General features: G+C 46.0%; 1 protein-coding gene across 23 annotated transcripts in view; it reads left to right on the forward strand.

Annotated features, from left to right (window-relative positions):
- The window catches only part of CAST (calpastatin), a 564,844-nt gene that overhangs the window by 186,635 nt on the left and 354,550 nt on the right, over positions 1-23,659 (forward strand). For 9 of the 23 annotated variants that reach the window (XM_085632521.1, XM_085632522.1, XM_085632523.1 and 6 more), the window contains exon 1: positions 4,377-4,566. The exons of the other annotated variants lie outside the window; for them this stretch is intronic. The gene's annotated coding sequence lies outside the window, so the exon portion shown is untranslated. Of the gene's footprint in view, positions 1-4,376; positions 4,567-23,659 lie in introns of those variants that run through there. 23 annotated transcript variants of the gene reach the window in all.

Consider the following 23,659-nt stretch of genomic DNA (forward strand, 5'->3'; position numbering starts at 1 on the left):
CGACAGATATTGTTTCATATCTAGCACTCTGCCCTCCAGGTCCTTGACCTTCCGCTCACTTCTTTCCCTATGGCCCTTAGTGTAACTAAAGATGCACCCCTGAAGCGTGGCCTTGTGAGCCTCCCAGAGTGAAAAACTGGAAATCATGGAGCCCTTATTATCAATAAGTAATTGATGTAATGTATTCTGACTCATCTCTCGAAATTCATCCTTTTGAAGAAGCAAGTGATTTAATCGCCATCTCCTTCCTCATTCCCTCAAACTCCAGTCTCAGCGATACCGCCAAGTGGTCAGAGAGCCCATGAGCCATTAATTCAACACCGACAACTCGATGCTCATCTCGATTATAGATGAAAAATAATATAAGTGAGAGGAGGAGCAGTGGGTTCACGAGTAGAAGGTGTATCCCAGTTCCACAGGATGATGGGCCCTCTGCACATCCGTCAGACCCCAGTTATGCGCAAAGAAGGACAGGAGTGTGGGTCCATGACTTGCCCACGAACTTGTCGACGAGCAGTCCAGAGCCGCATCACACACCCTGTTAAAATCTCTGCCCATAATCCACGGAGCATCAGCCAACTCCCTCACCAGGTCCCTGAGTTTGCCGAAAACCTCTGAGGTAAGCGGGGGAGGGGTATAAACACATATCAACAAGAGGGGTCATCCATGGAGTGTGCGCGTGATCGCCACAAAGCGGCCCGGCCCATCGTGCCACACCCTAGAGACCACCAGAGGGGGGAGGCCCCGAATGACAATGGCCTTGCCCCTAGATCCCCTATGGAACCCAGAGTGATAAACTTGAGTGTAGCCCTTAGATGCCAGGAAGGAGCATTTAGTGCCCATCAGGTGGGTCTTCTGAAGCATAACCACATCCGCGAGAGTCACATTGAGCACTGCCCCTCTCTATAAAGGAGAGATGTGGTGCAGCGGCCAGGGTGGCTGACTCCGGAGCACGGGCTCACGGTTCGATCGCCAGCAGCAGCTCAGCCCAGCGCCATGTGACTCTGGGCAATAGCTCGCTTAATCTCCTTGATGGCCCCCAGCGCCTTGAGACCCTTCCGGGTGATTAGTTTGCACTTTGCAAATACTGGGTTACTTACTTTACTTTACTCTTTATTTTACCCAACATACCGTTGAGGTTCCAGGACAGAAGCGCTAGTGTATTCAGGGCTACATGAGTCTTTGACGAGCCAGTCATTTGAAGGCGATCACTCATGACTCTGGTGGAACTGTATTGTGTTACTAAATCCTAGATATGTCTCAAGAGCCTGCACGCATGGTTCCTGCTCCTGACAACAAAACAGAATCTTCAACAAACCCTCATCACCTCCCCCAACACCCCACCTATACTTTTGTGAACGCCCTTTCCCCCTAAAAAACACAAACCATCCCTAAAATAGGATACAGATCAAGAACAACAGAGCAGAGCATTAAAACAAGTGTGCATCACTCTCAAACAGTGTCCCCCGAGAGCATCATGGCGTAGCAGGCGCCACCTCCTGGAGGTCATCAGTGTCCATCTCTTGCAGCAGGCGAGACCTTTCCAGAGGCCACACAATCAGTACCCAACGTAGAAGCCCATCGATCCCTTCCATTCCTTTGTGGGGCCTCCACCATCCCCCTGGGTCTCCCTCCCTCTGTCAGGGAAGAAGCGCCCATTTGACACTATGGTGGCCTCTCCTCAATCCATTCCCACACCGTCTCAGGAGACTCAACAAACAGGCTCCTGTCTTGGAAAAGTACTTTCAGGCGGGTCCAAAATAAGAGCATATATGTAAGCCCTGTGCCTCTCAGTTTGTGTTTAGCCTCCTGGAAGGACCGGCACTGCTGCAGTACCTTCAGAGTATAATCCGGGAAGATCATCACCAAAGAGGATTGGAAAGGCAACTGGCCGGCCTTGCCGGCAGCCTGAGGGACAGCTTCTTTGTCTGTATAGTTGAGTACACGTACAATGAACGGCCTGGGTGAAGCACAAACCGGAGGCTCGGCGATCAGTGCCCTGTGGGCTCCCTCCACAGTGAAGCTTCTTGACACATCAACCTAGGGGACCTAGATGTTCAGCCATTCCCATATGAATTTCTTTGGTGTGCTGCCCGCCACCCCCTGTGGGACAACCACAATGTGGAGATTCTTCCTGCGGGACCTCCCTTCTGCATCCTCAGCGCTGGCTTCTAATTGACCCACCGGGCGCTGCTTGGTGACCAAGCGCCCTTCATACGATTTAACGGTGGCCTCAACCTCCAACAGTCTGCCCTTCACCTCGGTCACTCTGTGCGTGGTGTTGCGCAGGTCTTGTCTGATTAGTCAAATCAAAGTCGGGTGGTCACTGTTCCTAAAAAAAGAGTGTAGGTTATGGACAGATCAGAAAAGAAACAGTCAACAAGACTGTTTCTTGTTGCCCTCACACTTCCCTTGGGATGCCAGGCTTCATCATCGGATGGGTGCTTTTGGTCGGGCCAGCGTTGCAATACCTATGGGTCCCCCGAAGGGTCACTTTGGCAAAGATCTTTTGTTTTTGTTTCCACCTGATGAGTGCGAGGGTATCCAAGTGGGGTGATTCATGAGGTGCATTGGTAGTGAGCTAAAACTGACTAGGAGATGTCAGGTTTGCTTTTATTATACAGACTCCCCTGCCCGGTTAAAAGACAAAAATGGCAGATGCTACTTCTGAGGGTTGGTAATGTGCCCGAGTAGCTAGTGAAACAAGGTGCGGATCAACATGTTTCGCGCTTTTTCAGGACCAAGAAAGGGTAATTAAATATAATGCTGTCATTAGCTGTTGTATTGTATTATATTGCAACATTGAAATACCGCTTACGCCAGTGGCAGATGCTACCTGGAAGCAGCAGTGGGGCAGGGGGGAATTGGGTTAAAAAAAAATCTGGCTGGCCGGCTGCCGCCGCCTCTCCTGCATCCTCTTCCTGGCTTCTTGGGGGCAGCAGAAAGCAGGCAGCAGCAGGGCTCCAATGCTCCCCGCAGCCAATCACAATGCTGCAATGCAGCGTTGTGATTGGTCTGAGCTCTGTGACACGGTGCTCATCCAGGGGCTGGAGGGGTGGGTATGTTCTCCACGCAGGCTGTAATGCAGCCTGCATGGAGAACATGCTACGTGCACATGACTGTTTATCACTCATGATCACATAGGGAGTGCAAACTACTCCTGCCCCTGCTGTGAGAGCAGCCCCGCCCAACAATGACGCCGCAATGGGAAAAATAAAATGATAATAACCTCGAGTTATCATCATTTTATTTTTCCTTATTTTACACTGCATAAAGCGGCGGGCGATGCGCCTCGGCCTTAGCGTAGGAGCTACCACTGGCTTATGCCCTGTTTGGCCCTGAATGACTTGCCTCCATAGGTAGTACGCTACCACGTGTAGGGTGTGTGGCTGGAAGTGTGTTATCTTTTGTATTGATCCTGTGAGGGAAGTGTTGCCATTTCATGCATGAGGACCACCAAGGTGTGATTATTGTTGCATAGGACACGACGCATAGCAGTGTGATGCACGAAGAGGTGCGAGAGAGGCACTCCTGTTGCCACCTAACATAAATAGTGGCCACCATGGTTTTCACACTCATCACACAACACGTTGTGGCTTATTACATTACTTTGTTTTCTCATTTATAGGTTAACGTGTAGAGTTCACAATGCACTGACTGTGTTGTTAACGGGGACCATGGGCAAGACTGCCGCAGATAGTGTTCTGCTAAACTAATGTGCCCACTATAAAAAATACACAGTAAAACCTAAGAACGAACTCCCGGCTGTCCTGCAGACTCTCGCTTGATCTGAGTGCGGTTCTACACTCTTAGATATTAAAAAACAAAGTCGAGGCAATCCCTGCCGAGAGTGGGTTCCCGTGTCCCTGTTCTTCTACAGAACTTCCGTGTTTTTTTCTCAAAGTGGCGTCTGCAGCTGTCAGTCTGCTAAGGTTCATTGCATCTCACATTGAGTCTTTGACCCTCCTTTACTTCAGTGTAACACTCACTGCTAATGCTAAGCAGCGAAGAAACATATTCCAAAATGTGTTATCTCTTTTAGTGTTTGCTTTGAACCCCGGTCCGGCTCGTAATCAACTTCATTCCGTTTCTCTGAACCAATATTACATTTTTTCATCTAAGCATTTATTTGGCATGCATCTTTTTCAGTCAGGCATTATAAAAAGAGTAGGCGACTGGTATTGCATCGTTCCCAAAAAACAACCACAGAATACGACCGTGTAAGTGCCATGACATGTACATTCTAAGCGCCGCACAATTGCAGGAAGTGACTTAATTCCGTATGCATAGGGTTACAGATGCGCATATTATTATAAACTAGGTGGAGCAGCAGAGGGCCCCGGGTGGGGAATAGTGACGCAGCGCGGGGCCGGGCCGTGGCGCGTCACGTGTGCCGACAGGAGGGTTGGTCAGCAGAGCACTTCTCCAAACTGAAGTCAGAGAGGGCCGGGGAGGCACTGCAATGGAAACAACCTAATGCACAGGATCTATATGCTGCCGTGCGTTTAGTCTGGGACTTGGAGACGGCTGGCTCTGACACTGATTTTACAGTAGGGACAAGACACAGTAAGTACTATCGAGTTTTAGGCTGTCGCTAATTGAAATGGATTCTTGCTTTTAACTTTCGGCTCTTCTACAAACGGAGCCGTGTGAGCTGCCCGTTCCTGCGGATGTTGGACGCTGCGGGACATTTCTGTTCCCTGCTCTTCTTGCTCGCTGTTATCAGTGAGGCACCGTGTACACAAACACAGCGTGGTGGAAACCAAACACGTCTGTCCTAGAAATATTTCCCTCCGATAAACAACTCTGTGCTGTTTGCTGGGATCCCAAAGAACGTTTGCCTGCAACCTACACTGTGACGTAGGGCTCTTTCACTGCACTTGTGCTAAACCACGATATGTTGTTTTTAAACCCTTAGTCATGTGAAGGAATGGAAAGCTTGTGTGCTGAGCTGGTTCATGCCGCAGAGCCGTGGCTCTCTGGCAGAAAGTTTGGTGTCATTTCATTTAAAGCTCTCTGAGGCTCTTTGCAGGGTGTGGTGAGCTGTGCAGACTGAGCCTTTCGTGGCAGCTTGTGAGGGTGCACATGCATGTGAAAAGGTCTCCGAGCACCGCCCTGTCCAGTGTGACTCCATGACTTGAGGGCGCCGGGGGTAGTCCCCGCAGAGGCATCAGCTGCCTGTGCTCTGGCCGAGCCTGGAAGTGGTCCAAGCTTCTTCTGTCTGACGGGACGGCTGTTCCTGTGAGTGCTGAATGAGATGTGCTTTTTTGTCTCAGTGGTGCAAGCTACTGACTGATGCTCCCCGAAGCCGCTCGTATGGCCTCTGCGAAGGTCTGCGGAGTGGCACTCAGCAGGAAGCGACGTGTGAGGGACGCAGGAACGTAAACATTGGTCGTAGATTACCCACGGTGTGGACTTCTAGGCCTCCTAGTACATTTCTCAACTGACTGCGTAATTTAATTATAAACTGCTGTGAGGGGCTGAGCCGGAGAGGAATGGCACACGTGTATATGTTACAACTTTCAGGCCTGTCAGGGCTTACCATGTACGTTTCTGTTTATCACATTTACACTAGGGACCAGGACAGGTCAGTTCATTACTTAATAACTGGTTTCTTTTAAAGATGGGACAACTACACATACGTCAGGAGGCCAGCCCCCACCCACTGTACCCCCGAGCGTGTGGCTTGGGGGCTCAGAGGAAAGGGTGGTTATCCTGCCTCTGCGAACCCCGTTAGGTGACTCGTGGACAGCTCCGAGGCACCCACACACAATGGTAAAGTGCTCCTTCGTGAGTCTCTCCCCTGTCTCCCGAGTGCCGAATGTGACTGCCTCTACTAACTCTGTTTTTACGTGTATGTAATGCTGCCTGGCAGTCCAGTGCCCAGGTGCCAAAGGTGACTCCCATTGGCCAGGGTGCGGGTACTTGGCTGGAGACAGGAGCTGGCCCTCTAAAGCCCTATTGGCAGGGTCGTTTAGAGGGGGTGCGGAGGCTGAGACTAGATGCAGTATAGAACAGTTGTTAAAGTTTCCATGTGGAAGAAATGTCTAGCTAGAGTTGCTACCCAGGGAAAGCATTAAATATATAAATGCATAACACTAAAGTAAAAACAAATAATAGAAAGCAACACGCCCATTAAAACCACAGAACGTCAGCAATTAATACAAAGCAGTAGTAACATTGGGCAGCCATTTCATAATCAAAACCTACATTTCCTGGTCATTTTAATGAGCATAGTAACTGCTGTTTGTGATCGAGGGGTCTTAAATATACGAATCACTGCCTCCTTCTTAGGAAGCAAAGACCAACACTACCCTACTGACTACCAAGCCTGCCACCAAAAATTGTACCTCCTGCTACACTCTTGTTGATCAAGATCACAAGTAAAATTACAATCACAATACAATGTCCTGTAGACAACCTGTGGAAGATTCTCTGTGTTTGCTTTTTAATATATGTTTTACAGGAAATCTGCTCTGTCTTCTAATTTTGGGTTAGGGTTTTCAAAGTATCTTAAAAACTCAAAAGTTGTGCTCTTGAAACTCAAAAGTTGCTGGTTATATTGGGTCAGTGTCTGCTCACCCAGGAAGGAAAAGTCGTAATACTGAAGGGTACACACTGGGTTCTTACCTTTGGCGGATCATGGGATTGTGGACCCTGCAAAGCACAGGGGACACAAAGACCCGTCAGGAGTTTCTTCAAGCAATCGAGCACTTCAGTGCACCCCTACATAGCCGTGAATTGTGAGTTGAACCCAGCAACTGTGTTGCATGCCACTGAGAACAGAAGTGGGCTTGTGCCCGCTGGCCTCATCTAGTTACCAAGAAAGGGCAACGTCCGCATATCCTGCAGAGTTGAAACAAGTAAATCTGGAGGCAAAATAGAGAGTTTGCTTGCCAGGCACAGTCACCATCCTGCTCACCTTTACCTGTAGTATATCATGGCAACACTCCTCTGGTCTCCTCGCACAGGGTAAAGAGGGAGTCTTGGTGCTTGGTGAAATCAACAGCAGAAGCAGGGCAATATGCAGGTAGAGCTCCATCAAGAAACCGGAGTGTGCCCCAACCTTCAGGAAATGAGCAGCTTTAAGCGCAGCACTGAAAATGTGGAGTGGAAGGGCCTATCCTGCTCGCTGTGGCTGGAGCTCTTTAAAGTAGAGCTCCAGCTTATGTTCTCGCGTCTTGGTGAGGGGGCAGCTTTCCACTGCCTGCCTGAGCTGAGTGTGCCCAAAGTGTGCCCACTGGATGGTGTGGCTGGGCAGTCAGTTACTTGGGTAGACACAGACCCATTTTAGTTAGTGATGCTGAATGCCTTGAAATGCACAAACGTGAGACTCGGGATAGAAAAGATTTGAAAAAGATTCCTTTCACCCAGTGTCAGTGGTTCTTCTGCGCCCCCTTGCCATGGTGTCTAGGCTCAATGGCACGCCCACTTGCCATGGTGTGTCTAGGCTCAACGGCTTCAGCTTCAGGCTTCTTTCGGCTGGTTGTCAAATCGCTAATCCAAAAGTATTTGTGCACCACTCCTAGTGCATATGGTCTGACACTGGGGTGATGACACACAGCTCGTAACCTTACTTAAGGGTTTACCCGACGGCCAGAAAGACCCACAGGTAATTTGGTATTTCACCACAGGGAGTCAGGGCAGAAATGCAGCCAGAGCGTCTTGCTGCTCTCAGAGGTCATTTGGTGAGCTCTCGGGTTAAGCTCTGTACTATGGATCCACACTGGACTCTGGCATAGTAGACGAGCCTTCTCTATATCTCAGAAATCTGGAAAAGGCAGAGGGATCCAGGACCACGTCAGTCAATAAACACTAGCCAGGCTCTTTGTGAGGAAAAGTTGGGATTAATTTTGTGATTGTTCGAAGCTTAAGTGTACAGACAGTAAGATATTAATGGGCTAAACTACACCCAACTTTACAACAAAATTACTTCCATCTTATCTGGTTGGCAGAAGTTCCTCTGTTCTTTTCTTCTCCTTCTCTGTACTTCAATGAAGGATGATTTGAGGAGACAAACCCCGAGGCAAGGGGGCGGGTTTGTTTGCTGGACTTGGATCCAAAAGGAGTGGCTACTCCCAGACAGGAATCCTAATTCATCACCGTGGTAGGCAGCTTTAAGTAGTCTTCTGGGGTGAAGATCACAAGTGTGAGCTACTTCAGATCTGTTATAAGGCACCCGCTTACCATACCATCATCCCTATTCACCTCATTTAGGAAGTCTGTGGCCCCTGACGACAGTTGTAATTGCATTTGTAAGTATAATTACATATCTTCTTATAAAAATCCACTATATATTGCCAGCAAATGTTCTATTTATTCTTTTTCCCAAAAGTTATATATATACAAGATACACTGGCTTGTGGACATGCTTTGTATTCTTCTGTTTGACACCAATCAGAATCCACACTGTGGGAGAAACTCTGAAGCTGGAAAGAGTTTAACATTTTTCTATGACCCAGTCTATAAGTAATCAATTTTCCTGTAGGAACTTCCAGCTTATGAGTCTAGTTATTTTAGTCTCTGTAGACCCTTGCTGGTTTGACATGAGTTAGACCTCCATACCACATACCACCAAAGTGGTGTACAGATGATGGAAGCGTTCGTAGTTAAACAGAGCAGAGCTATGTGAACGTTAGACCTTGGGTGAATTGAGAAGTCTTGGTGTAGCTCAGTGGTTCTTAACCGGTGGTCTGGGGACGCCTGGGGTCTGCAAAGGGTACTCACTGCGTCAATGGTTGTTTAGGAAACAAAATAACATTAACGGAATAATAAAATGTATTTATATGAAGAAGCAAAATTTTAATTTGAACATTTTTAAAAGTTCTGGAAATATGAAAGAATTTGAAATTGGAGGCTGAATATTAGGTTAGTGCCCTCAGATTGATTCATGGGAGCAATGCGAGTGCATCAAACACAATATAGAATGGCTGATAAGTGACCTAAAATGAATTTTGAAAAGCTTTAACCTTCCCATTAAAATTCAGATTTTTTTAAATGAATGTTTGTGAATTAAATAAAATATTTCACCAGTTATCAATTTAGTTGATGAATGCTTGTTTCTGTATTTTTGTGTATTGTTTTGCATGTCAAGTTATCGAAAATGCTTATGCCGGGGTCCCCGGCTTTCAGTAATGATTCAATGGGAGTGCTCGGGTTCCAGTAATGATTAAATGGGGGTCCACAGAAGTCAAAAGGTTAAGAACCACTGGTGTACCTAAAGCGAAATGTTCAGCAATTTCCAGCAAAAATATATGAATCATATTACACCTGTACATGGAAAGCAGAAGCACAGACCTTGTTCTACTGAACATCAATAACCAAGGACGTGGCCCTGTCTGGGGCATACCTGTAAAAATGACAACAGTCTAGGGAGAGCATGTGTTTGTGAATGAAACAAAGCAACTTGAAAGACCACCAAAATAGCCTTGGTAGTCGTGCTCAGTATGGAAGCTTGGAAAACAAGCATTGCCAAAGCCGGTGGCCTCATCCATCGGAGCTATTGACTTTGGCAATTTTTTTCCCCTATGCTGTAGAGCAGTGTGGCTGCAGTGCAGCATGGCTAAAATTTATTTTTTAAAGAGCACTATGATGCTGTAGGAAACATGGTAAAAACGGGTTAGGCATGCATTCATTGCCTGGTCATTTAAGTTTGTTGTTCTTAAGTAAACCTTTTTTCCTTTGTTCCAGCATGTTTGTATGCCTGGTCTTTTCGACATTTATGTTTGGCTCATAATGCCTCATTTGCACTTCATTGTCAGTCTAGGTATAGTTTTGGGACTGAGTGAACACATATTCAAAACTGATTACTACGCAGAAACATAGCATGTACTTTTTAATATAGTGCATGATGTATTTTGCCCCAGAAGTGTTTTTGAATACCCGGGCCAGAATGTCATTATTTTTGGAAAAGTGTAATCCTAGGTTTACTAAACCGTATTGTTTCACAAGAATTATTACAGTGCATAGCAAAGGCGCAGTTCTGCTCAATAAAGTAATTTCGCTCATTAAATATAGGAACTGCTCTACTAGGAATGTTATGTTTATTTGCTGTCTTTCCTTTACTGCATATTGTGTAAATAGTGTGTATCTGCTTTTTCTCGGTGCCTTGTAAAGTGACATTATGTGTGTTTTGTCAAAGATTTCCTGGTATTTAGAAAGAGTACCTTGTTACCATGAGGAGTCACTATCCAGATAGAGATGGTAGCGAATGTAAAGGCCTCCTGTACCTGCCCTGAGCTTCCATTACATACAAGCTGTGGTGGTCATGCCAGGGTGGGCAGCAAAAGCGAAGCGCCATGCTTTCCTAGTAGTTTGGGATTTCATGATGTCCTCTAGTACTGCCGCCTGTAGGCAGCTAGAGTGTGAAGCCATCTTCCTCTTCCTTGCCTCTGGATAGAAGCTTTCAGGGGAATGCCTCGTGCCAGATAGATGCTCCGTGGAACTGAGACGTTCCAGCCATACAGAGATCTGAAGCCCAGAATCCTAAGGCTTGCTACAAGGAAACCATCCTCCCAGGATTCTGTGAAAGTACCGGGGTTTCCCCCATCTATGGGGACTGTTCCCTGCTTTCTCAGACTCACTTGAGTGACACACTCCCTTGTTGCATTTCTGAGGTCTGCTTGGTTAGGCTAGAGTTGCATTCTACCTAACTCTGGCAGCCCCCCAGGCCAGGCACTCTAGGGGTTTCCCCTACTCTGTGCCACTGGAGTAGACCACACTGCCTCTGTAATCACACCTGTAATAACAATGCTGGCTCCTGGTTGTCAGATACTCTTGGCTCTCATCCTTTGGGCTACACTCTGATACTTTCTCTGACGAGTGGCCGGATCCTCCTCGCCAGTGCCAGCGCTTCTGAACTAGAGAAGCCGTGGCCTAGGCTGGGGTCTCTGATGAATCTGCTGCACACACATATAATCCTTTGGTCACGAGCGCCCTCCATTCCAGAGTCAGCACAGCTACAGGACACTTCGGTTCATGTCCCTGGGGGCCGGAGGAGGGCTGCCACGGTGCAGCGAACGAGTGACCTGCAAGCCCGGTGCAGGAAAGAACTTCCAGGAAAAGACTTTAGCTTTAGTTAGAATTCCTTAAGAGGCGAGGAAAGCTAATGCGTTGGTTATCATCCGATGGTAAAATTAGTATGAAACATTAATAAAGAATCCTCTTCTGCATAAATCCTTCCAATAAATATAAATTCCCTGAAGCTGGAAATGCTCGCCTCATAAAGTTTAGGGATAAAGTTTTGTAAAGGCGTATTACTTCTTTGAGAATTCTACCCCCCACCCTGACCTCGTGTACCCTCTCTCCCCTCCCATACTGAGCACTTTGAAAAGCACACCCTACATGAGGAATAACCAACAAATGAATCGCACCAACACTGCAGTTTAAAGGTGAAGAGATTGATGCTTTTAGGTTGCTGTTTTTAGAGTTTCAGGATTTAAGAGTTGGGTGAATATGAATGCATTTTGTGAGGACCCCTCCCCCCAATGTCTGGACCTTGGCATGTGCCCTATGAACTCTCGATTCTGGTGGTTCCTTCATTTCTCGGGGCTGGGTGAAAGCCCACCCTAGTAACCGAGCCGGCCGTGCGACTGGCACCTGTAAGAAGAATCCATTTCTTGACATTGAACAGTGGCACGGCAGAGCCCTGCTGTGGAACACGGAAAGGACGAAGCTCAGAAGCACAAACCTTCTGATGTTCAGGAGGGAGGCGCGGATCTGGTTTTTCCTGTCTCTTCAAGAACAGCTCAAGAATTGCAAACATGAACATAATAGGGCCCTGGAAGCCTATCGGTTCCCCGCCGGGGCCCACACCTGTCCTTCTGCTGGGCGAAACCATTCAGTCATTGTCAGCTGCGTGTAAGCAGCGCAGGGCGGGGCTGCACCCTTATTGTTCATGGGAAAACCCCAGAACATTTTACACTGGCAACTTATAGTGAGTAAATGTCAAATATATACATTTAGCTGCTCCTCATATGCTCTGAAGTAATCCTACATTATTATGACTCGGACTTGTATCTGAGGCATGCAAAAGGACAGGTGGCTGTATCTCTGATTCAGAAGGCCGAAACATTAATAATCTGTCTCACGGGTGCCTGTATATAAATCTTGCTGCCCTTCACCTATCTCTCCAGTCACTCTAAAGGGCATGTTATCATGGTTGCTGGATCCGGTACAGGAAGTGGACTGCAGATTGTCCTACACTTGTCGCTGTAAGAATATTTTCCTTCATTGCTGCGTCTAACATAGAATGCGAGTTGCTGAGCCCTCATCCAAGAGGGTGTAAGGTACTAAAATATCGTGGCATAAATATCATCTGACATTATGTGATGTTCTGGCATACAACCTCAAGGGGGTGCTATGGAGACCTGCACAATAACTGATTAATTAGTTTGTGCTCTACCACTCACATTTCTTCCCAACACAACACTATTATGCACTGTGACCTAAGAAAGGACAAGAACACAACTCCGGTCACTCACCCAGAATGCTTTGGACATCGGCCACATGGCAAATTGCCGAACTTCCTACCAGGAACTCCTCCACGTTGTAGTGTGCTACCCATCATTAATGCGATGCAGCGCATTGTCATGGCAAAGAAGTGGCACACCAATGCAACTACAAAAAGCCTTGGGACGGTTGTTGGTGTTACCCAGGCAGTTCTTCTCAAACCCTTCCCTCCAGGAATGTCGGGCAGCTGCTTAGGGAGTTCTGTGGGTGAAAGTGAATAGCTGTGAACACGACAAGTTTTCAACTGCACAGTGAAGTCCTGTAGTCCCCATCCCAATAATTCTACGATATGGCCCTGTGCCAATTTAACACGTTTTATGAACGTAGTGTACATCCTCAGAGACTGATCGAGCAGATGGAATATTACTACAAGGCAGCATAGTTATTTAAAGCTTATGTAGGACACTGTAGATCTCGAAAAGAAGGTGTAATAACAGTTTGCTTCCATGGTATTCAGTATTTGCTTAGTGTGTGTCTGCTGTGGCATGGGTTCTTGGCATTCATTGGCTGTCGGTTGCATGAAATGCATGTTAATACATATATGTGGGCTGTCTAAGTTTGAATCGCTCCAGGGCTCTAGATTGCTTGTATGTCAGCCCTAAGGATACAATATAGTTAGGTTGGTGCATGTGAAGATGTAGGGCAGGCTGCATGTGCTGTCGCATGCAAGTGGTCATGCAGAACATGCCTTCTTTAAGTTGTAGTAAGGTTTCTGAATGGAAGCATGCCTAAGATGATGGGGTGGATAAATGTAGTACTGTAAGGGTCATGTGTCATTAGGATAGCTTTGGAGCTGCAGTGTTGGTTAAAAATGTGGCATTTGAGACTCACAGATGGCTGGTAACATGCGGCGCGGTAGGGTGAGTGTACTGTTGGTATTTACCCATTTGCCCTGAGATGGCCATTGGCACTGTGTTGTATGTGAAGATGCTACTATTACATACAGTGGAGGTGGGGGTAGAGAGGGATCATGTGTTGAATGGATATTTGAGTTGCTTGTGCGGTATTCTACAACACTGGTGGCCCGTGTACTGTAAGCAGGTTCCTGAGAAGTGTTATGATTGGGGAGGGATCAGAAGGGAAAGTATTACTAGGGAGGGGTCTGAACGGAAGTGGTCTGACCGAGGAACGTTCAGAGTGGGCAATAATATGGACGTCAAGATACATACTTTAAGTGGTCCAAATGAGTGATCGTGGGTGAGATTATTCTTTGGGGAGATAGTCTTGAAGAGAATGGGATGGGATGGACTGAGGTGGGGGCTTGAAGGTCTGTAAAGGAATCGCATGTAAGGGATTGGCTTGGGTGGGCATGACCTGCCAAATAATATCGCGTTTTCTGTGCATTACCTGTAATATTGTTGCAGTGTAAGGGTCTGCTGATTTTTCAGGCATTTCTTTCTTAGTTGACTAGATGTCCATGTTTATTAGAAAGAAGGGATTGGCTAGTGCTTTCCTATTCATGTGTAGGTGTCTCCTGTCCCAGAGTATGTCTCTTCTTGGTCCATCATCTGTCTGCTCCGATCAGAGTGTTTGTTAGTTCCAGTGTCAATGTAATCCCTGCCCCAGTGTTTCCTGACTGTGCACGTGTCTCCTGCCAATTGGAAGTTTTCCCTGTTATGGTGTGTTTCTCTATTCGAGTGTCAGCATCTCCCCAGTTATAATGCCCCAGAGTTGTTTGCTCCTGTCTTTGTCCGTTCCTTTGTTCCAGTTTGTGTGGTCTTGCTGGATTGCGCAGAGCATCCTGTCACAGTGTCTGTGTCTACATCTATAATTCAAGGTCCCAGTTACAAGCAGACATTGAATGGGGATAGCAATCAAGATAAGTATGCTGTTAGGCTGAGAAAAAAAAAAAAATGACAGCATGGGCCACTGAAATCATGAAAACCATATAGCAGCACAAGTTCCAATACTATTGGTCCAGATAGTTGAACTAATAATTTGATAAAAGCAGACCCCCTTTTTTGTGGACCTGTCAAGTCACCTGTTTTTCAAGTCGTGCAAGAGACTGATGTTTATCTGGACTCTTCGGACAACACATTGCTATTGCAAGTGTATAAATAGTGTGATAAACTACATTCAGGCAGCTTCAGAGATATAGCAATGCTAAGCACCCAATTTGTGCCACGTTATTATTGGGGAAACTTGATTGGATTCCAACGGTGGAATGTTGCCCTGTAATCAAATTGACTTCCCTAACATTATGTCCACTGTGTACCGCGCCATGGCCACCTTGGCAGCTCGGGGTCTTGTCCACTGAGCGATGTCATTATACCGTACTTCAATGGACTCCAAAGGTTTCTGTGCAATAGATGGGGCCAAAGTGTGGGGTAAGTTGTTCTGAATGGGTCTCCCAGAGATCTGTTGGCCTTCTTATCTTATGTTCAGTGCATTTTGTACAGCGTGTTCCAAACTTTTGAATGGTCCACAAATGAGACAGTATGGTGCCCTTGTACGGCGGCGGGGCGCTGAATGACAAGAGTCAAGTTAGTTTGTTGATCTTAATATAGTATTTGATTCTGTTTTATATTGTTTAGCAGTGAAACATACTGCAACTTGTTGACAGTGTTGGAGTTGATTAATACATTGTTTAATAGTGCGTTACATTAAATAGTAGCCAACTCGAACATGTTATGGAACTTTGGAGTGCACCATGTGCATAGATCCATGTGCCGAAGAGCGTGGCTTTAGGTTCTGCAGGAGTTTACATATGTATATTGCTCTACTTCAGTAGGTTGTATGTTTTGAGGTATTGTTGCCCATTATGAGCTTTAATGCCATTTGATATGTATGCAGGTGTGTTAGGTGTAAGTCACCTTCTTCAGGATGATTGACATGTAGGTTGACGAGAGAATATTTGGGCCCGTTATGACTGAAATGGATGTACGATTGAAGTGTAAAACATATAGCTAACTAGGTGGCTTGGAACCTGTTAAGCTAAATGTATTTTAATGTCCTAAGGCAAAATAAACTCTAAAACCAAAAATTATGGGTCAAGATCATATATTGTATGGGGCTGAGACAGCTGAATGTGGACGTATGACCTTCAATGTAGATGGAATAACTTCTAGTATCAAAATTGTCAAAATTTGGTTACGGTATCTTAAGCCCGACAAACTTTTGGCTCCGCAATTCATAGACAGAAACAATATGCAGACCTTGTGGTTTGGGTAAGGTGGAATGTAAATTCTCTTATTACTCAGCGGTGTCTACTTTACAAATATTTGTGATATAACTAGTATCAATTTGTAGCTCAATATTTCAAGCTTGTGCAACATATAATTATAATAAATAAAAACAGCACATTTTTTTACATGGGTAGGGATTTTTCACGTTGAATAGTAGGTGGAAGGAACTTGTATGGAGACACAGCTGTCTCAATATGTAGCGTCTTGGACCCTTGAAGATGCTAGTAGTTTCTTTTAAAGCAGTGATTTGGTGTCTGCTTTGTTGATGGATGGATATATTTTCCATATATCTAGAGGGACCATGGGAAACCAGCAAAGCCCATGAGAGGTTGATGTGAAAACTTTTAGCTATTAATAATCCCACTTGTTGCTTGGCTTTAGATGCTCCCATTTAACTTGTCCTCATTGTAGGCCATGGTTTGGGGTCCTGCTACGTTGCGAGTGAGCTCCCTGAGAACAGACTGAAAATAAAAGGAGTCTTCACACTCTCAGCTGTCTAGTGCAGACACCACTGACCTCTTTAGGCTTTGAAAAAGATAGGAAAATGTATGGAAAAGGCACGTCAGCTGTTTCCACTGTTTGCTCCATGACCGCAATGCAATTTATATGCATGTGGGTCATGCAGGGGAAAGTGCAGAAGAGGTTTGGGGAATGTGTGAGGGACGTGTGTTTACAGCATTTTATGGGTTTATGAAGGCTTTTCGTACCACCATTTCAACCCACAGACTTTACGCCAAGCAGCTAAAAGCTGTCTGGTAGGCGAGGCCTAAAAATCGCTGGTCATTTTCGTTTTCTATGCTCTTACTTGTTTTCTTTATTTAGGGACCGGTACTCAATGTTTTTTTTTTTATAGTGATTGATACCTTAATAATTTAAGACTCAAATATGCCATTGTAAGACGATTATCAATAAACAACATATAGGCGTACAGGCAAGTACCAGTAGCCATTTATATGCTATTAGGTGTTCAGCAAGTGCGTTTGTTTGGACATAGACTACTGTTTGCATTATTATAGGTGTGAGAAAAAGAATAATTGGAAGAGATATCAATCCTAGATATGTTTTCGGTGGATAAAAGAAAATAATGCAGAAGTGTACCAAGTGTAAATTAAAGAAATACACCTCGGACACAAGGGGGCCTGTTTTAACCTTAAATAATCATGGGGAGAGCATCTTCTTGAAGCATAACGATTTGAGCTGTAAATCATTATCTCTTATAAGCTTGGTGTGAAAGCTCATCATTACATGTTACAAAACTTCTCTAGATTTTACTGCACACGTGCACTCTTTGCAAGTGAACATCCTGTTTCATGAGTAATGCTGTTTCCTGATCCGCTGAGTGCGGTTTGGAATCTGCAAAAAAAGAATCGTAATTCGAGCTACAGTGAAGGAGTATGGTTTTTATATCTCGGTTTATGCAGCATGCCTGATCGAACACACCTGCTTTCTCTACCATTCTTAGATTGTCACCACCTTCTAACCATAGTCTTTGTTCGTCTGACCCAGACTTTATCAATCACATTGTGGCCCAGCACAAAGAAGTAAGTGCTCTCTTACCTCGTGCTATTGGTTGCTAGGGTGTATCCACCCACCTCCAGTGGAGTACTTGAAATTAAGCGCATGTGGGACTATTCTAAAGTAAAGCCTCTATTGGCACCTTGATGCTCATTCACATCCATCCACCTCTTCCACTTTCCCCTCTTGTGCCTGCTCCTCTTTGCTTGCTCCCCCCATCCTTACCCCTTCTTATGTGTCTCACTTCTCATTCCTCCTACTTGCACATCTCTTCACCCCCCCAGCCACACAATTTTTCCTGTTGCCTTGATCTTTGTTTCTCCTACCTACCACCTCCTCTTGTTCCTCCTTTTTTCCTCTTTTCCCTTTGTGACGCAACTTGTTCCTCCGACCTGCATCTCCCTCGTGTTTGTTCTTCCACATCCTCCCTTTCTCCATGTGTCTCAGTCAATTTCTCCTTTCGGTCACTCTCTTTTATTCCTCTCTCCTCCCCTACCTCTTTCTTGTCTCCATTGCTCCCTGTTGTCCCTGGCCATCATTTCTTTCCAGTGTCTCCTCATTAGTGACACCAGTGCAGGGAATATTTTATTTTTGTAAGTGGATAGCAAGGGAGCTTTTATTAATCAATCCTCAAATGAAATCCCATTCCTACTTCCAAGAAATATAAGGTGCTATGCATTGAAGGATGGGTATCGTCTGTAATGCATGTTACCACGTATTTATTTTTCTTTTGGTTTCTCTTGCTTTATATACTATCATTAAACGTTTCAAATCTAAACCTAAAATGAACAACACAACAATGCGAGACAGATGGTCAGCACACTAAGAAATAGTACAGACAGAACAATAAAGAAGGTAAGCAAGGGATTGGGGGTTATAATGTATGCAAATGTTTAATTATAGAATATCAGCCTACATCAGAAGGATTCAACGGCTTACTCAGCAAAAAGAAATCCTACTTCGGAATATAAGCAGTGGCGGCTGGCAAATATTTAGGGTGGTGAGACAGGCAACATGCAGGTAGCACTAAGATAATAAAAAAAAAAAAAAAGGGTCTTACCTTGCAGACTTGCTTCACGACGAATTAGAACAGTGGTGTCGCAAGCCAAAGCACAGGAGTAGGTATCATTCTCAAGCACACTTTTACTGGATATGATCTGTAAGATACATAGAAACCCAACAGATCCACCGTTTCTCCCAGTATGGGCTGGATTAAACTCTGTGTTTCAACTTTTGGGCCCAAACTTCGATCACCATTTGTATCCCTTTGTAAAAAACATGATATCCTACATTCAAGATACAACAGTTTTCGATTTTCTGAAGACACTAGGCACTATCAACTGTGAGAGAGACTTCCTTCTGTGCGCCATGGATATAAGTAGCCATTTTGTGGCTATATCTCCTGATGAAGTGCAAGAATATATACAGAACAAGCATTATTGAGAAGTGAACAAAACTTTTTCATGCGTCTTTTAAGAAATTGTCCTCTCAGACCGTTTCTTTCAGTGGCAGAATAAATAGTTCCTACAAGTAACTAGAGATTCAGTATGCTCCTATGCGGTGCCTTGTATAGCAAGTATATTTATGAACTGTTACGAACAATATATATTGAGTACTGATGAGAGGAGGAAGGGATTATCCTTCTAAGGGTGGTTTATAGATGACTTCTTCTGGTGGGGTTTGGAACACAAACCTAGTTAGAGTCTAACATACAAAGATTAAATTAAATCTCTTCAATTCGCTTTAAACAAAATATACAGAATGACAGTCTAACATTTCTGGATGTACAAGTAACAAAGGGCAGTGATCGATTGCAAATCAGTATGCACACAGAACCTATAGATAAAAACAATTTGCTACTGGCTTAAAGCTTCTATACAGAAAAATTAAAGAACGATCTCCTGTGCATAGAATTTACAGTAAAAACGAAATCCTTACATGAGATGTTAGAACTGAGAGGCTAAGCGAAGAGCATTCTAGACAAAACTCTTTAAAAACCCTCCTTATTTAAAAGAAATGGCCATTACAGTATCAAGAAAAAGACCTGATCATATTATTAAAAATGTGTAGCAGCCAACACAAATATACTTTACAGGAATTGAAAATAATTGAATATGATGACACTTTTAAAGTGGCTTTTTTTTTTTTTTTTTTTTTTTAAAGAATCACCGTTGGTAGCAATTGAGAATGTGAAAAGTGTAGGAGATGGTATCACTAGAGAAACCAGTAAAGTGTCAAGTTTACAAAAATTTCTTGCAACAGAAAAACTGGGAACATTATCTTCTTTTAACTACACAACTTATAATGTCGTCTTGACAGGTGGGATAGTATACCTCCCCTTCACTGGTAAAACCAGTGGTGGTACGTTCCCCTGCCAATGTGGCGGGCGAGCCAGAGGAGGAATGTGGAGTTCGGGGACAAAAAAAAAAAAAAGACATTTACCTCCATGCCTCCCGCGCATCGCTGTCTTCCTGCATCTGGGCACAGGCTCCCAGACTACACTGCATGAAAGCAGAATCAGGATTGGCCTGTGCGCTGGCAACTTGCGCTTCCTGGCAGACTGGGAGCCTGTGCCTGCGCCTGCTCTCTCCAGCCCCAGCAATGCAGCCGAGGTGGAGAGAGCTCCACTGTGCACGAGGGTTAGGCCAGCCCGAGACGGACGGCCAAACTCTCATGCGCAGTGAAGGGAGTGCACTGCTACTCACCCACCAGCAGTGTTATCCCCCTGGACCCGCCCCCAAGACTCATCAGAGTCCTGAGGGAGGATTCAGGGGATTCAAATAAAACCGTAATAAAACAGGTTTAAAACCCGTTGTTTTTGAGGGTGTTGAAAAGGGGGGTGGTGCTCCTCCACCCTAATGGAGGGGCCACCACTGGATAAAACATGGTGGTAATTATGCACATCAAATAGTACAACTGCAATTTCGGCTGTTGGAAACGATGCAAAAAGACTACTGAGGTGGGGACGATAGTCCGAGAGTACCATGAAAAGAAATCCGTTGAACGGCACTCTTGGAAGCAAATTGAGCCAAACGGAATCAGGATTTAAGGTGTTTTATTTGATGTGAAAACTACTTTTTAAAGAATTTTAATCTGGGCAGATACCTTTTGTTGACTTCGATTTTTCTCTTTATTCCCATCCGAATCGAACAGGTATAGATGAAAAAAATAACCAGCCAAAAACGTTATGAATCCGAGATAGTGGAGGAGAATGGTGAATGCTTTTATATTCAGGAAAACAAAAACAATATATATTTTTTCAATTTTGAATAACGAAGGTAAAGGAAATACTAGCAAACAAGTACTCGCAATTTGAGGATGGCTGTAATTTGGCATCTACAGGAACACTACCAAAGTCTTCCAATTTTGAACATAAAGGAGGAAGAAGGAAGACCTACTATGATTTGGCAGTAGACACAGAAGTTCTAATAATGTGGTTACTAAACGGGTGTTTGAACCCACAAGATAACACACTGGGCAGTTCTTACATAGTGAGAAACGGCGACAATAAAGCAACTTTCATTGAGAGTGAGTGAGAACTTTACACAGGTTTAAAAACTTTGACATAAAATGTGGCGATTCCGAACGTTGAAGAGGGGAACATTTTAGACTAATATTATACCCGTATTAAATACTTATTTTTTTTGTGGTTGGATTATTTTAAGACTTAAACTTGATTTGAAATGTGATTCACACTGAAGAAGTGGTGCATGCTTAAAAATGCATTGCAGATAGATAGCAAGGCTTTTTCGGCATGAGTTTAAACCTCCAAATGAATTGCTCTAAAATAACAAACATTTAAATATAGTGTATATAGCAAGATAAACTATTACAAGCCCATTGCGTCACTTTTTTTAATGCACCAGCAGCGTAGTGGGCTTGCCCCTACAAGGCTACGTAAAGTCATCCTGCGTGACTTATCATGGCCTTGTAAATATGTGCCCCTTGCATGCATAACTCTGCGTGAAAGAGGTGTTCCATGGGTGTTGCTGCGGGTGTTCTAATGCAATATCTATGCAACCTGACACAATGCGTCCGAATCCTACGGCTCCCAGGGGAGGCATTAGAGTGGTGCAACGAGGAGAAATACTTTTATTTCTCCTCATTTTTTCCTCTTTCTGCGTGCTGCATTCTGCAGCACGCATAGAAAGAGGGAAATGCCATCCATCATTATTTTTGGGGAGGAAGGTGTCCATTCCTGCACAAAAACAATCATCCCCGCAAAGCAGGCACCCTTGCAACATGATGCAAGGGTGCCTGCGCTGGCGCATTGCAGTTCGTTGTGCGCCAGCCCAGGAGAAAGCACATGGATGTGTTGTATCGATGTTAATATGGCACATCCCTGTGCTTTTAAAATGGCGCAGCAAAATGGCTTGCCGCGCCGCGCTGCCTTTATTTTGTAGTAAATGAGGCCCTGTGTATGTGGTATTTATATTGTATATATTCTTGCTTTGATTTTATTTGGGTAAGGAGGTTCATACTCCTTCCACTTTGCGCTTGGCACAGGAGAGGTTCTCGCCTGAATAACTGCACCGAGATTGGTTTTTTTACTTGCCTATCAATCGGTTGGAGGAACGGAGTCTGCACATTAATGTTTTTGTTTGCATTGAAGGCCACCTTGTCTCCATTATAGTTGATTTTTGCTTCTGTATTATGCTCCTTTGTTTCTTTCTATGACGCAAAAATGGTCGAAGGACTATAATGAAGGCTCCCACGGCATCAGAACTTCATTTCACATACAACAAAAATAGGGCTGTAGGAGGAGGAGCCAAGATGGCGACCGGGACGGCAGCGTAGGCTCCCGGCTCCGTGTACCTCCGCACCCTGCACATATATCCTGTACGAGATCCTTAGCCTGCGCTATCTACCCGTGTTGGTGAACGCGAGCGGCAACCGGCCGTGTGACCCCGAAGTTTCTGGCAGCGGTACCGCCGGAGAAATGTCCGTCTGAAGTTTGCGGCCTGCGTAGCCCCGGAGCCGGGACCTAGAGTGAACACCGTGGCCGGGCGGCAGTGCAACAACAACGGCCTTTGGTGACTGGGTGGGGTCGGACTACCGGAGTGGTGCGAATGTCGGACTGCGCTTCGCCGTGGTCGCTCCTACCACTAAGCATAACTGAACGAGTGCGTGCCCGAGGTGGCAACTTCAAGACTCTCCGGTGATTGCTTCAGCCTTCGACGGTGAGCTGCCCGGACGCCGCCCGTAACCTGTCCCGATTCTTGCGGGCTGCTCCCGGATTTTCGCGGGCGCTGGTCCGTGGTGGGGACGACTGTGGCCCGTGACCCCACACCGGACACATTGCTTGCCTGCCCTCGGAACCCAGTTACCGGTGCCATGGAACCCGAGGCGCTGGTGTCTGAGCCCCGGTCCCGCTCTGGGATGGATCTACCCAGCGGCCATTCTGGTACGCCAGAGTCCACCATCCTGTACACCGGGTTGCAGCAGGATTGGGAGGGTGCGACTCTGAGGAGCGTAGCGGAGCGAGTGCCGGGAGCTGTACTGGGGTACGGTGACCTTCTCAGGGCTCTCGGTGCCCTTCACTCCACCCTGATTCACGGAGCCTGGGTGTTGGGGAGCAAGCTTGATGGAGTGACATCAGCGTTGGAACAGTTGCCGCCTGCCTATCCCCAGGTACACTGGGACTTCTCACGCCGCGCACGGGGGGACGTTGTCGTGGCCGCCCCTGTGAATAGTGCACGCCTGGACCCTCCGGACAGTATATTAACGTGCGATCAGCTGGCTGTGGACTTGGTCTGTTCCGGAGATTTCGGACCTGAGTGGGGGGTGGTGGCCTTGTCCCGTGCGCGGTCTCCGACGACCCAGGCAACGTCCAAGCAACGGTCGCCTGCCCTGGCTGATTCCGCCTTCCTGGGCCTGGTGTGCAGTGTAAATCCTGGCTCGGCATCGGGAAAGACGATCCTCCCTAGAGCTGACTGTGTCGATCTTCAGAGCCCTCTACCCTACCTGTGTGTGTCGCTTCCTGAGTTTTGTTGGACACTTCTCTTCGTGGTAACATTGGACATGGCACTGGGACGGGGGGTATGCATGGGTGGGTTTGCAAAGAGTGGCCAAGGATGATGCTGACCCCTCCGAGGTGGTCACCTATTAGGCGGGCGGGCTCGGGAGTTGTGTGCTTTCACGGCATAACTGATAGTGTACCAAGCGTGTAATGCTCCTTACTCCTCTTTGACAGGGTCGATTTTTGTGTTCATTATTGTATGCTTTATGGGAAACCGTGTGGTGCGGGAGGGAGAAACCGGGGGCGTGTTTTGTAGGCCCTCCTCCAGTTTATTAATACTCTTTCTGCCCCCCCGTCTGGTGGGGGCTCTTTTCCCACTTCTTTTCTCTGTTTCTTCTATATTTCGGGTCTGGTTCCGGGGCGACAGGCACACTGCTGGGGGGGGGGGGCCGTACTCATCTGCAGAGGTGCAGGGTGGGGGGTTGGGGGG

Source organism: Triturus cristatus, chromosome 2_1 (genome assembly GCF_964204655.1).
Source record: "Triturus cristatus chromosome 2_1, aTriCri1.1, whole genome shotgun sequence".
In the NCBI taxonomy this organism is placed as follows: domain Eukaryota; kingdom Metazoa; phylum Chordata; class Amphibia; order Caudata; family Salamandridae; genus Triturus; species Triturus cristatus.